Source organism: Hylobates moloch, unplaced genomic scaffold, assembly GCF_009828535.3.
Source record: "Hylobates moloch isolate HMO894 unplaced genomic scaffold, HMol_V3 SCAFFOLD_3, whole genome shotgun sequence".
NCBI lineage: Eukaryota > Metazoa > Chordata > Mammalia > Primates > Hylobatidae > Hylobates > Hylobates moloch.
Genome location: NW_026652278.1, coordinates 12,379,124 through 12,394,582, shown reverse-complemented (window position 1 = coordinate 12,394,582; position 15,459 = coordinate 12,379,124). Strand labels below are relative to the sequence as shown.

General features: G+C 39.8%; 1 long non-coding RNA gene across 2 annotated transcripts in view; it reads left to right on the top strand.

Moving 5' to 3' along the window:
* The window catches only part of LOC131382932 (uncharacterized), a 98,045-nt gene extending 84,521 nt beyond the window's left edge, over positions 1–13,524 (top strand). For both annotated transcript variants that reach the window (XR_009212559.1, XR_009212560.1), the window contains 2 exons: positions 11,994–12,097; positions 13,270–13,524. This is a non-coding gene — a long non-coding RNA (uncharacterized LOC131382932). The remainder of the gene's footprint in view (positions 1–11,993; positions 12,098–13,269) is intronic.
* Positions 13,525–15,459: the final 1,935 nt, after the last annotated feature.

The following is a 15,459-nucleotide window of genomic DNA, read 5'->3' as shown; positions in this document are numbered from 1 at the left end:
AACACAGAACATGACCTTCAGCCAGTTATAGGATACCATGCTGACATCACCACATAAATATACACTCCCGAGAAAGCTGTGATTAAGCTCCGTGCAGATTTTTATCACTTTTCCAGTGCACCGGCAGGCTGCTTGTTCGCCATGCACCTTTACAAAACCCATAATATTTAGAAATGTGCTGTGTTAGCCCCAGAGGCTTAAATAAACTAAAGCCTGTGAAGGTTTTAATGTAACAAGTTACCTTCACGTGTGAAATTACGAGTCTACATGACACTCAATAAGGCCAACAGTGTACACACTCTGTTCTTGTGGGATCTTGTGTACATTTCTCCTGACATATCTGTTTCAGACAGTTTTTTAAGAACAGAAAATATTTCTATTTGAATACCACCATACATGTTCATGACACTAAAGAATGAGTGAGATTGTATATTTTAAAAAATTCAGAATCTCTGCCGGGTGCGGTGGCTCATGCCTATAATCCCAGCACTTTGGGAGGCTGAGGTGGGCGGATCACAAGGTCAGGAGTTCGAGACCAGCCTGGCCAACATGTGAAACCTCGTCTCTACTAAAAATACCAAAATTAGCTGGGTATAGTGACAGGTGCCTGTAATCTCAGCTACTTGGGAGGCTGAGGCAGGAGAATTGCTTGAACTCCGGAGGCAGAGGTTGCAGTGAGCCGAGATCGTGCCACTGCGCTCCAGCCTGGGTGACAGAGCAAGACTACATCTCGGAAAACAAAACACAATATTCAGAATCTCTACTCAAGGAGTTTGTGCTTTAAGGCCAACAGAAGGATAGGTGGGAGGGTGCTGTCATTGTAATCTCCTATAAAATCACCAAGTTTTCATTTTCTTTTCCTTTCTTTTGTTTGAGATGGAGTCCCTCTGTCACCCAGGCTGGAGTGCAGTGGCGCAATCTCTGCTCACTGCTCACGGCAACCTCAGCTTCCTGGGTTCAAGTGATTCTCCCGCCTCAACCTCCTGAATAGCTGGGATTATAGGCATGCACCACCATGTCTGGCTAATTTTTGTACTTTTAGTAGAGACAGGGTTTCACCATGTTGGTCAGGCTGGTCTCAAACTCCCGACCTCTTGATACACCTGCCTCGGCCTCCCAAAGTGCTGGGATTACAGGTGTGAGCCATCATGCCCGGCCTTCATTTTCTTTTAAAAGTGCAGATAAAAGATTTGTTTCATGAGTATAGCAGAGATTCTCAACCAGGACAGTTTTGCCCCCCAGGGGACACTTAGCAATGCCTAGAGATATTTTTTCGTTGTTACAACTGGGAGGAGCAAGGTACTATTGGCATCTAGAGGGTAGAAATTATGATGCCAATATATATGTATGTATCCTTCCATGCACAGGACAGCGCCCCCCCCCCAACAAAGAATCGCTCATTCCAAAATGCCAACAGTACCATGGTTCAGATACCCTAAGGTACAGTACATTTGGGAGGAGGGGTTGGGATGGCATATATTCTAACAGGCTGGATGACTGTAAACTTTTTAAGGTGCTATACAAACACTAACCTTGCCTTCCAGTCAATTTACTGGCTGCTAAACATTGTTTCAAAATTCTGTCTCTCCATTTATCCTAAGCACATTGCTATAAAATACCTTATTGATGAGGCTTGCCTGGCCCAAAATCTAAACAGGGCTGCTCAAGTTTTCTCTTTTTAAAAGAGAAAAATTAAAACTTTTCTTTTTTACTTTGAAATGATGTTAAACTAAACATATAGTTTCTAACATAGTAGACAGTGCCTTCACCCTGCTTTCCCCCAGTGACAGCATCTTACATAACTATAGTATAATATCAAAACCAGAAAACTGACATTGGTATGATACTATTAAACTACAATCTGATTTGGACTTTACCACTTTGCTCAAGTTTTAAACAATAAAACATTTTAAATTTTATTTCTCCCAAAACATTCAACTTTATTCCTCCAGAAATGCTTACCATGAAAAACAATGATGATCTTTCTGCTTCTAAATGATCCTCATTGCCAAGGTGCTACCCGTTGCGAGAAAAGAAAGTGACTAGTGGAAATAATTGGCTTCTAGTTTTATTAATCAGTCTCTACCCTCTTCAAAACAAAGACTCCCATGATATTTTCTGGCTGTCAGTGCCTTCTTATTGTTGTTGTTGTTGTTGTTTTGATCGGTTTACATGTCCTCCAAAGGCTCAAGTATTGAACATTAGGACCAAATGTAACAAATTTCTCAACCTTCACCCCCACACCCCTCACCCCGACACTACAGCCTCCTGGAAGCACTCTGCAGACCTTCCCTGCCTATATATATATATATATATATACCTATGTGTGTGTGTGTGTGTGTGTGTGTGTGTGTGTTTACTGGGGTTTACACTGTTGGTGCCCCTGTTTTTCAGGTCTTCAGATTCAGACTAGTACTATTGTATTATAGTACCAAGAGCAGAAGATAAGTGAGATGTTCTAGCCATAGAACATCTCATTTGTATATATATATATATATACATATATATACAAAAACTATATATATACACAAAAACTATATATATATACAAAAACTATATATATATACAAAAACTATATATATATATATACAAAAACTATATATATATATATAGTTTTTGGATTTTTTTTAAAGGACTCTTTTACAAATACAAATGGAGTGCCCCGCCCCAGACCCACCTGAGGGAAGGTGGGAAGGTGTTGTCTTTACTGCTGCACAGCTATTAAGACCTTCAGGTGTAAGGATTGGGATAAGATACATGCTGCTTCTACCTTCAGCATCCTTCAAGAGTATAGGAGAGGAGGCATCGTGGGGACCTGGGCCCCAAGTGGGATTCCTTATGTTGTTCTAACCTCAGAAAGAAAAATACACTCAAAGACAGCCAGAAAAAGCCCTAGCAGAGGGGCTTTAGCACCGTCCGAGAAGGTCGGCATTCAGTGGAAGAGAAAGCCTCAGACCATGGAGAACTGAGTTCAAGGGTTGGTCCTGCCACTTTCTGGCTATGAAGCCTTGGAGAAGGCACTGAACTAAGCTTGAGTTTCTCTATCAATAAATCAGTGACATTGGTATCAATCTCGGTAAACACAGAAGGTGGTCTGACGGTCACTGACCTGCTTCATTGGAAGGTGTCTTTTGTAATAGGAGAAATGAAAAAAATAGGGTGTCCTCATATAGTGAAAGTAAATAGAGCTACAGCCAGACACATCAACATGAAGAAACCCTGCAAATACAAATAATATAATGTATTAATCAGATTTCTCCATGGAAACAAGGAAAGAGAACCAATACGTTATATATGTATATAATATATGTATATACATATATGTAATATTACATACATATATTATATACATATATGCATACATGTAATATATACATATATGTATAATTACATGTATGCATATATGTATACATTACATATATGTATATAACATTGTTCTCTTTATTAATACATATATTGTATTATATATGCTATGTAATATATAATTACAGAATTATGTAATATATACATGTATAATTACATACCTACATAATACATATATGCATTACATACATATAATATATATTACATAGCATATACACACATACATATAATATACATGTATTATACATGTATATTCATATAGTGTGTGTGTGTGTGTAAAATGTATTATGAGAAATTGACTCACACAATTATGGAGGCTGAGAAGTCCCATGAACCACTGATATGTTTTGCTGTGTCCTCACCCAAATCTCGTCTTGAATTGTAGCTACCATAATTCCCATGTGCTGTGGGTGAGACCCAGTGGGAGATAATTGAATCGTGGGGGTGGTTTCCCCTATACTGTTCTCATAGTAGTGAATAAGTCTCAGGAGATCTGATGGTTTTATAAGGCGTTTCCCCTTTCACTTGGCGCTCATTCTCTCTTGACTGCCACCATGTAAGACGTGCCTTTTGCCTTCTGTCATGACTGTGAGGCCTCCCCAGCCAGGTGGAACTGTGAGTCCAGTAAACCTCTTTTTCTTTATAAATTACCCAGTCTTGGGTATGTCCTCATCAGCAGCATGAGAACAGACTAATACATCTACCATCTGCAAGCTGGAGACCCAGTGGGGGAAAAAAAACAGTGGTATAGTATCAGTCTGAATCTGAAGGCCTGAGAACTGGGGGAGCTGATGGTGTAAACCCCCTCCCAGAGCAGCAGATGAGATGAGATGTCCTAGCTTAAGCAGTGAGGCAGGGGAAAAAAGGAGTAGCAAATTTCTCCTTCCTCCCTCTTTTGTTCTATCCAGGCTCTCAACAGATTAGATGATGACCACCCGCGCTGGGGAGGGCAGTCTGTTTTACTGAGTCCCCCAATGTAAATGCTCATCTCATCTGGAAACATCCTCACAGACACACTCAGAAATAATGTTTACCCAGCTATCTGGGCATCCTTCATCCAGTCAAGTTGACACATAAAATTAACTGTCACATACAATATTGGGCAAAAAACGTTGTAAAAGAACACATAAGGTATAATATATCATTCATACAAAAATATAAAACCATACTATATGTATAGCATAAGGATGTACATTGATGTAGTGAAAGTAGAAAGCAATGCATGAGAATGAAAAGAATCCAGTTCAAGTTAAGAGTTACCTCTGGAAGAGGGGGAGGGCAGGGAAGGCAATTGAGGAAGGTATACATGATGGATTTAACTGTGCTGGCAATATTTATTTCTTAACCTTGGAGGGTGGCTATGTGAGATGCCTTCCATTATTCTTGATAGATTCTTTAAATGTCTTTAATATTTCTAAATGCTCAAGATTTTTTTTAATTGCTATCATTGTTGACAGAGGCCTTGAGTGTGGAATACTGTGTGTGGGTTGAGAACATGGAGCTGGCCTGAATGAGAACTCCATCACATTATTACCCTGGGCAATTGCTTAAAACTGCTCTATGCCTTAGGTTCCTCATTTGTCAAGAGCACCTACTTCATAATGTGACTTGGGAGGCTTAAACAAGATAATGTTTAAAGCTCACTCACCACCATGCTTGAAGCATAATCACCTCTCAAGAAACGTTAGATTTTAGCTACTGCACAGTACATGAGATTACCTGATCATCATGATAACTCATCGACTGACAATGGAGTAACACTGTATATAACTAACATAGATGCTTCCATCTTCTGCTAATTGTAATGTAATATTTAGCACATAGAATAATGTTATTATTCCAACCTCAGATTTATGAGCCAGAACCTTACTTGACGAACTTAGGTCACTCTGCTGAAATATCTTGTGGGGAGATAGTTGAATCTTTGTTTGGATTCTTGCCAGTGGCCATAAAAATTCTTTGCCACTCAGTAAGGTTATGTATTATAGCCATGTAGGAACTCTGGATATCAGAACTTTCACTTTTTGGCTGTGCCAGATAAACCTAAATTTAAGATATCTTCAGTGGTTTTAAGATTTATGGCATAAAATTCTAACCTCCTGGCCCCAGGCCCATGCAAGCTACGTTTCTTACCTCTATATAATGTTACCCTAGGTAGCCAACTCACAAAGCAAGGTGCCTGGAATGATGTTAGCTTCAATGCCAAAATATCAGTGAAATGGAAAAGACTTTAATAACTGTAAGCCACATTTATGTCTCTATATTCTCCAGCATTTGAGCCAATGTGGAGATATTTTCCTTTGCCGTGTTACCCTCAAGTAATCTTGTTAAAATTTTAGAGAGCCTTGCTATCTTAAAACAGCCCTGTCCTCTGGAGTTGACCCACCAATTGCTGGGCTTTCTCCTTAACAAACAGAGCAGAGCAGAGTGGATTACAACATGAAGCCTCAAGTGACCAAAGAAAGGTAAATGTCACCTACCCCTGCCATCTGCAAGGCTAGACATCCCACATTTAATCTGTTTTAAGAATGAAAGTGTCTGTCTATCCTTAAACAGCACAGTCCTCCCAGCCTTTTCTTGGGCCTATAAATGTACTTTTTACATGTAGGTCTGTGAAGTAGGGCCTTGTTGATTCAACATCTGGAACTACTCAGGTGGTTTGTCTCTGCTGACTTTATGAACAATAAAAGCAAACCACTGGATGATTCCTGGATATTCAAACTCAGGGTATAGGCATCCTGGCCTCATTGCTGACAAACACAAGATTTTAATTTTTGCTACTAGAGCCAAATGCAACCAATGTGGTTGTGAATAGAAGGCTAAGTGTTCTCCTTAAAAATAGTCTGCTTGTCTGAGGTATAATTTTATTTATTTTTTTCTTTAATCAGCTGAATTTAAGATTCATCTAAGGTATGGTTTTTTAACTGTGGGGCACATACCTCAGAATTTCCAAAGTCCTTGCAAATCTCAAGTCTGTTCTCAAACCCAACTACAGTCCCACTTTGAAGAAATAGACTCAAGTTGATCACTTTCTAACTACAGTTTCTGCAAAGACTGAGAAGAAACCTATCATACCACTATGGAGACACCACAGTCAACCCCACTCCTGGAACCACTTAATCAACACTATTTTTTATTATGTGGGGAAAGACTTCTCTAAAGTGATCCTAGGCTGTATTCAGCTAAGATTCAATTTCATGAATATCCTTAGAAATGTCACCAAAACCAAGAAGAATGAGTCACTGAGGCCAAGTATGAGAAAGGAAAAACCAACTGCATAGATTGGATTGGAAAATATAGAAAAATATGTGACTGTGCTGTGAAAATATCACCTGGTGGTCATAGTATATTATAAGCTGATATAAATAATACAATGTCATAATGTTATAAAGTGCTAAAATACATGGTTCATTAAGAGTCTTAAGATGAGGTATCAACAGAACTTTTAACATGGGCTTCTGGGAACAATGCTAACCTACTATACTCTAAGACTCTCTAGGATAACAATCACCTTTCTTTGTCTCTGTATCCTCCAAGCACCACGTCTTGTCCACAGTAGGTACTTACTGCATGTTTAATTCTGGATTGCAAGTGCTAGAAATGGCTTTATGACTTTATTAAGTAAAATGTTAGCAAAACTACAACATCGTTTCGAAGAAGTACCTTGACACCTGCCTACTCTATGGAAATTTCAAAATGCAGACCCAAAGAAAGACATTGTGATCCTCCTCACAATTTACTAACAAGAAATAATCCCTCATGTATACACCGATCATGTTCAGGAAGGTGACTCAGGAAAACAGTTGTTTGGAACTGCAGTCCCCTCTGTTTCACTCTGCCCAGCAGCCAAGATGGTCTTTTCTAAATGTGGATTGTGTCATCTCACTGTCCCACTTTCAAGGGCTCACCACTGTCCTTTCCTTAAGGCTAAAAAGCTCCTCCAGAACCTGCCTCCTGCCTAATCTGCAGCTCCTATTCTTAATATACTCCAGGAACACTGGTCTCCATCATGTCCATATAAAAAGACCAGACTCTGTCTTCTCACATAGCCTCTGCATTTGAGCTTCCGTCTGCCTATTTATGTTCTTTACCCACTTCTGCATGTTGTCAGCTCCCAAACATCTCAATACAAACGCTACCTCCTCAAAGAGGTCTCCTCCGAGCACTCAGCCCAAAGAAGTTCCCACCAGGCCATTGGATGTTCCTCAATATCACATCCTCTTGTTTGTTGACTTCTCATGTTGTAGGGGCAGCATCAGGAAAAGAGTAGAAATGGTGGGAAACACGGTTAACAAAGTATTTGGTTTGGGCCAAATTTTGTAAGGCCCTCAGCATCAGTGACGGAGTTCAGATGGTATATGGGGAGAAATCTGGCATCAGCTGGGGCAGTTTTAGGACTGGATCATATTGCGGTGTGGATAAGAGGTCATGCTGAAGAGACTGGAGGCAGGAAGCTCTTCTAGAAGCCACTGTAATCGTCCAGTTAGAGGTAGTGATTACCCATATTAAGGCAATTGAGACAAGATAACCAATAGGAGATACGGTTGAGTTAAACAATTCCTGATCTTAAGAAACCTATCTATCAGGGAGTGAAGTTAATGCTGAAATAACTGAACTGCAAAGCCCTGTAAGGGAAGAACTCCAAGAGAGACACCTCAAAGGAGAATGGTTCCCCATGAATGGTCCTACTAAATTGACATCATTTCCTCCCTCTCATTATTAAAGCAACGACAGTCTCATTCAGTTTCTCTTTGAGCCTCATGATTTGTCTCTGCAATTTCAGTAAAGTTTGACTTGACTTTTTTTTTCCTGTTTTCCTTTTGAAATTAGATCACTCTTCAGATTGTTCCAACAAGATTTCAAAGTAAAGCTATGGAGGGTTAAATGTCAAGCCTTTTAAAGATCTAGCACAAACTTGAAAGAGACTAAATTTTTCAAAATATGCTATTTCTCAGCTGCTGAGTCTGATGTAAAAGTTGAAAAGGAAAACAAATAGTTATCATAAGTGCCTTTTCCTTTACTAGGTAAATATATGAACACAACTTGCTCTACAGATGAAGTTAACGCATACACAGATGGCAGAGGGAAAACTGAAAAGGCAACAGAACAAATATCACTGTAGATAATGATTATGTATGTACAAGAGGCAAATGGCCAATTAGTGCTATTATAGCACATGATTGAATATTTGCAAAAATTTTTTTGATTCAGCACTTAACTTTTAATATTTGTGATGTAGCCTGAGAACGCTTATGAAGCTAATCACTGGAGAATTGTATAATTCAAACTCAATTAGATAAAATTGCTAATTGCTTTGAATCCAGTGAAAATTATACCACTAATAGTACTATTAAATTGAGACCACTGTAAATAACTTCTGGCTACCAAAGGAAGAGATAAGACCCGCAGTAATAGAGCAAAATCAGGCAAGTTTGAGCTCTAATCTCTGATTTAGACTCTGGACAAATTGTTTACTCTCTATGAAGCTCAGTTTCCTTATCTGTAAGATGGGTTTAATAATAATACTTGCTTCCTAGGGCTGTTGTAAGGATTAAATTATATATTTGTGCAATGTGCCTTGCACATAAAACTCCTCAACAAATGAGTTTTCCTTCTCTTTGGGACCTGAACAAGACAATGACACTTGGTGCCTCAGTTTTTTACTGTGCGAGATGACTGACTGCAGGCACTGAATTACTTGGTGAGGGGGATGCCATGATATTTGGTAAAATGAGCACCAGGTTATAGTGAATATTGTAATTGCCAAAAATTTTGCTGGCTGTCATTCTAAAGACCATGTAGTTTCTATCTTTTCCAAAAACTAAGGCTAAGTCAATTAAATAAGTTCATGAGGCTTTAAAAGTATTACTTATTACTTCTGCAAAAGATGAGAAAACAAGAGATAACGCAATAACTAGTTCAAAATTTGGGTTTAAGATGACCTGGAATGTACAGAGACAATTGTGAGACCAAAGAAATTTTTCCCATGGTCATTAAACCAAAGAGGTTTTGGCTATACAAATCATTTATACTTAACACTTGTTTAATAGGTTGGCGATGCCTTTTAATAAGTATCAAGTATGAAATGTAATGGGAGAGTTTTTAGAAAATGTATGATTTCATACACCTACCAAGGAATGCCTCGCATTTTATAAAGTCCTCTGTAGGTTCTAAAACACTTTCATTGGCATGACCTCAATGAATCCCTGTTATGCCCCTTTAAGCCTCTTTAACTGATGACAAAACAGAGATTCAAGAGATTCAACCACTTGCCCAGCTGGTGAGTAGTGGAACTTTGGCCCAAAATCAGGTCTTCTAAGGCCAAGTCTGATGATCTTCTCACTACTGCAGAGTTACTTCTACATGATTGATATCTAATACCAAAGTTAGAAAAGAAAAAAACAGTATAATGTGGGCTGAATTGTATCCCTCCAACATTTGTGTGTTGAAGCTCTAATCCCCTAGTACTTTAGAATATGACTGTATTTGGACAGGGCCCTTAAAGACGTGATTAAGTTAAAATGAGGCTGAAACAGTCGACCTTAATCTGACTGGTGTCCGTATAAAAAAACTTGAATACACAGAAAGACACCAGGGATGTGTGCACACAGAGAAGGTCATGTGAGGACACATCAAGAAGGCAGACATCTGCAAGCCAAGGAAAGGGGCCTCAAGAGACACTCAACCTCCTGACACCTTAACCTTGGACTTCTAGCTTCCAGAACTGTGAGAGAATAAATTTCTGTTGTTTAAGTCGCCCTACTCACCCCCTACTCCCGCCCTTCAGCCTGTGGTCTATTGTTATGGCAGCCCTAGCAAACTAACTGACAGTAATACAAGATGAAGAGAGCTTACACCAAAACTAACCACCCAACATTAAAAAATGAACGATTAATTTAACTATATTTGTTATGATTTAAAATATTTCTCTCTTTCAATCTTCCCATAAATACAAGTCAATTTTCACCTTGGGATGTTTATTGGTCAGGGTCCATTCAGGAAACAGAAACCACACAGTAATTTAAATAAGAAAAGTTTAACATTGAGATTTATTAACTATAAAATCAGATTAGGGTCATGGGGGATGGGCTACTACTGGAAAAACAGAACTCTAAGAAATATAGGAATGGCAGGTGTAAGGAGCAGTTACCACACCTAGGGCTTATGGAGAGAGCCTGAGGTAGCCTCCGCCCCACCCACCTCAGTCTCGGGGCTGAATTCCAGACCCTGTTGGAGAAGGCATGGCCATGGCTCACTGGATGGCAAGGAAGCTGCTGTGATGCTGTGCAAGAAGAACCTGCTGGAAACCTGCCCTTGAGAGTGCCAGGGAGAGCTGTTCACAGAGCGATGTCTCTATGACACAAGACACTAGACTATGAGATTGCCCTGCGGGGAGACAAGGCAAAGCTTCTGGCCACTGGGTACTGCTGACCGTGTACCCTGAGGGGATTGGGGCTGGGAAAGTTGCAATTACTGCAGGTGCTGGACACTGCTGAAGCCCTTGGTGCCACCAGAAACCTGGTGCTAAAGAAGCCCTGCCAGGTGCATGAGACAAGTGAGCTGCCAGAACCAGTAAGAAAAACCCCTTCCTCCTGCAGCGTCTCTCCAGCACCTTCCACTAACACAGCCTGGCATTATACCAGCTGGAAAGGGCAACATATTTAAAGGGCTCTCTCCATTCTCCAAGGGCAGGCAATAAAGGGTGAATCTGGAGCTGAGAGGCATGAATAACGGGCACAAGATGACACACAGTTGTACTAAGTGTGCGAGTCTCATGGTACTCAGGTAACTAAAGTATCTGTATCAATATTCCAAATCCTGTTGAAAGCGGTACCAAGGGACTTGTTGATATTTGGGGAAGCTTCTCCAAAGATAGGTATAGAATTTTCAAAGTGCAAAGGAAGGAAAAATGATGAAGGGCAATCTGAAGAAACAGGCTACCACAATCCAAAGCCGTGCATTCTTAACTGGAATCTCTTGTCCCAAACAATGAATATGAGTTCACGAGGTTGCACAATGTATAACGTGACCCAACTGCAGCATGGTGTTCCTGGATTTTAATCTCCTAAACTTCCTTGTTAATAAAGTTATGTTTGTCTGAATCACTATATTTACAAGTTAAATATTTAAAACCTCAGTCATCTTGGAATTAGCAAATATTTAGTGCCGATATGTCTTCTTCTTGGTTAACTCTAAACTAGCTCAATAATTTATTTCAAATCATAATTATCTCTAAAGATTTTTATTTATGAGTGGAAGAGGTATACCAAAGACTACTCCAAACTTATAGCTTTACATAATATGAAATTGGTATCTCTGGGTTTTTTTTTTTTAACCCTTCTAGAAGTTTCTAGCTCTGCAAACAAGATAAATCTCTGAGAAACTTGCTAAAAAATTTATAGATAATCAGAGCCAAGGAATGTTGGAGCTGGATGAAACCTTGGGGACCATTCAAGTAGTTCCATTTTTCCTTTCATAGTTGGGGAAACTGAGTCCCAGAGATCCCTGCCCCAAGCCACATGGCTCCTGAATGGCTACACTGAATTAGATCTGAAGTCTTACAATTTTCTCCAAATTTTCTTCATGGCTGCCTCAAAGAGAAATCATGCTATACTCTATATTTTCTGCAGTAAAGCCAAGGATATGGGAGGGAAAAAAAGGGGAAAGAGTCATGGAAAGCCAGCTTCTTGCTGAAACTCCACCAGGTGCCCTGCTGGAATCTCCCTTGAAAGAGGTAAGTTGGAGAGAAAACATTTTTCCCATTCTCATTCTTCCCCAATGTCTGGTGTGATCAAATGCAAAACACTAGGAATGTCTGATCTTTTAAAGGAAACAGCTGAAGGCATACTCTTGTTTAAGGATGATGTAAGAAGCAAGAATTTCAGTTCTATTTCCCTCTTGTTTTGCTTTCTTGTTTTTGTTTGTTTCTTTTCTTATATTTGGTTGCTTTGGTTTGTGTTGGAAATTTAGAGGGTTGAACTGTTTGGATAAGTTAGTCACTCACACCTAGGAGAGAGTGTGCTGATGGTGCAAATTGTAAACTAGCAATACGAATAGAATTTTCTCATTTCTCCGACTAACCCAAGAATTTGGATGCAATCAGGATGGCCATTAGCCATTTATATTTTCAATGGATTATACATTTTTTTTGGAATAATGAATTTTGCATTAGCCCTATAAAGGGCAATTAAAGTCTACAATTTATAAATACAGGTGTGCTAGCACATTAGGGTATTTAATAAACGTGGACTTTAACTTTGTAATAAAAAACTTTTTTCATCAATTTCTAGACTAGGAGATTTGCAGAAGGGGGAGATTGTAATTTTTGAGATGATCTGTTGTAGCTATATCCCTTTATTAGTAAGGAAATGAAGATCCAGTCCAGGTCACCTGACTTATGTGGTTGGAGTTTATATTCTTCTCTTTTTTTTTTTTTTTTTTTTTTTGAGACAGTGTCTCTCTCTCTGTTGGCCAGGCTGGAGTGCAGTGGCACCATTTCGGCTCACTGCAACCTCCACTTCCTGGGCTCAAGCAATTCTCCTGCCTCAGCCTCCCAAGTAGCTGGGATTACAGGTGTGTGCCATCACACTCGGCTATTTTTTGTATTTTTAGTAGAGACAGGGTTTTACCATGTTGGCCAGGCTGGTCTTGAACTCCCGACCTCAGGTAATCCGCCCATCTCAGCCTCCCAAAGTGCTGGGATTACAGGCGTGAGCCACTGTGCCCGGCCTGTATTCTTCATTTTCTAACCATATCTTCTCTCCTCCTCACTTTGCCTTTTGGACTTGAGATAATAGCATAGATAATACTATAGACCTGGGTCTTCACAAAGGACCTTTCCCCTGGTGCCTGGTGGCATCCACATTTGCTGTGTTGCTGAAATAACTGTGTGTCTCATTGCATCAGGCTGTCAAAACATGCTGGGTACTGATGAACTGCAGAATCTTTTCCTCTCATACTGTGGAACTGGGCATAGGACCCAGCAAGAAAATGAACCCAAGAACCCGCTCCATCCAGCAGCCATGCCAGAAGCACCAACTAAATCTAAAAACCACAGATCCAATTAACTCCTTTTCCTGGAAGCACCAAGAAGACATAATCTTGTCAGCACCCCCTTGTCATGAGCCCAGATCCAATGTTCAATATTCTTTTTATTTTCCTAGAGCCTTCCAAAATAAAAATTATTTCAAGGCCACTCCCTGTCACCCTGTTTTCCACATTCTTAACAGAGGTATGTTGTCCATGCTCCACAACAACTCTTTACTGACGGGACAGTATTTGTTTTTAATTTCTGTATGGTATTATGATTGGTTCTTGTATGTTTCATAATTAATTGAACATACATAGCCAGATTCATTATAGAGACCAATGGGAGTAAAGACGTCCCAGGAATTTTTTTCCTGCTGGAAATATGAAAGATTCATCTTCCCCATTTTTTCCTGGTCACCTGAGAGCCTAAGCAGCAGAGGTATTAAATTCCATCTTGCGAAATAACACCAAAAGTATTTAGCGACATCCCCCCACCCCCCCGAACAATGCTCAACAAGACTGCACTTCATGACAAACTTTATTCCCCAATCATATGAGCCAGATCACAGCTCAAAAAAACATGTCCTCAAACAGATGGGCTCTTGCAAAGTGTTTTCCTATAGATCATTTTCACTTTTCTCTGTTTTCTTTTCACTTTCCTGTCACATAAAAATTGGATCATAGGCTGATTTATCTCAGGGGCAATAGGGCACAACTTGTGTTATGTCTAAGATGGTTTTGTGTGACTTTTATCAACAACAGCCAAGGACAGAAGAAAGTTTCTTATTACTAAACTATCCTGAAAGTGATGAAGAGTTTTATTGATTACAAAAATTTAAGTGTGAAAATTGTACCACGATGTTACTACAAACACATTTTCTTTTCAGAAGTTTCAGAGTATTAAAGGGACGTAGTGCCAACTAAAACAGAGCTGACTATTTGAATTGGGGCATGATTTTCTCAGTGAAAACATTACTTATTTGGAGAGTGGTCCAGGCCGACTTTGAAGTCTAACAGAAGGAGAAAAGCTGCAAGGATGGGGTGAATCAGGCCCTGAAGTTTATCTGCCTGTACAACTCTGATCGAATCAAGAGCTGGCCCACTGCTTATTGGCCGCTAACCTCTTGACTGAGACTTCCAGAATGTTCCCCAGCATGGTGGTCATGGTGGCAGCTTTTGTTTACCTTCAAGCAGGATGTTTTGAGACCCGGTTGAGAAATGATGCTAATTTGTATGGCAAACTTTCAAGTCGAAATTATCTGTGGGTTTTCTGCTGCTTATTGAAATCTGAACTAAAAGCAAAACCTATGATTTCTGCCACTTGGGTTTAATAACAGAAAACAAAGCAATCACATAAACAGATCCCTTTTATTGACTAGAGGCCCCAACTTCTCCCTTCTTGAAACATGAGTCATTGGGAATTAGAACTTATACCGTAAGCAGAAACCGGATACTCTTAGAATCAGAAGTATTTCCAACACTAATTGGATTAAAAATCACTAAGCGCTCTCACAGACTGGAGCATTCAAATCAAATTAGCCACCATCTTATTTTGTGAAAATAAAGAATTAGTGCCTTGTGTGTACATTTTCATCACAAGTTAATGAGGGATGTAGCATGACTGAAACCGCTCACGTTACCGGAATTCAGATATCACCAAATGCCCTTTTCTTTTTTCTTTCTTTTTTTTTTTTTTTGAGACAGAGTATTTCTCTGTCATCCAGGCTGGAGAACAGTGACACGATCTCAGCTCATTGCAACCTCTGCCTCCTGGGTTCAAGCGGTTCTCCTGCCTTAGCCTCCCGAGTAGCTGGGACTACAGGCTTGCACCACTATGCCTGGCTAATTTTTGCATTTTTAGTAGAGACAGGGTTTCACCATGTTGGCCAGGCTGGTCTCAAACTCCTGACCTCAAGTGGTCCGTCTGCCTTGGCCTCTCAAAGTGCTGAGATTACAGGTGTGAGCCACTGTGCCTGGCCCCTTTTCATTTTTTCATGCAAAAGCTGAACTAGAATCTTAAAGTTCTCCAGCTGAATTCTTTCCTAAGGTAGCACAGCAGAACTCCTC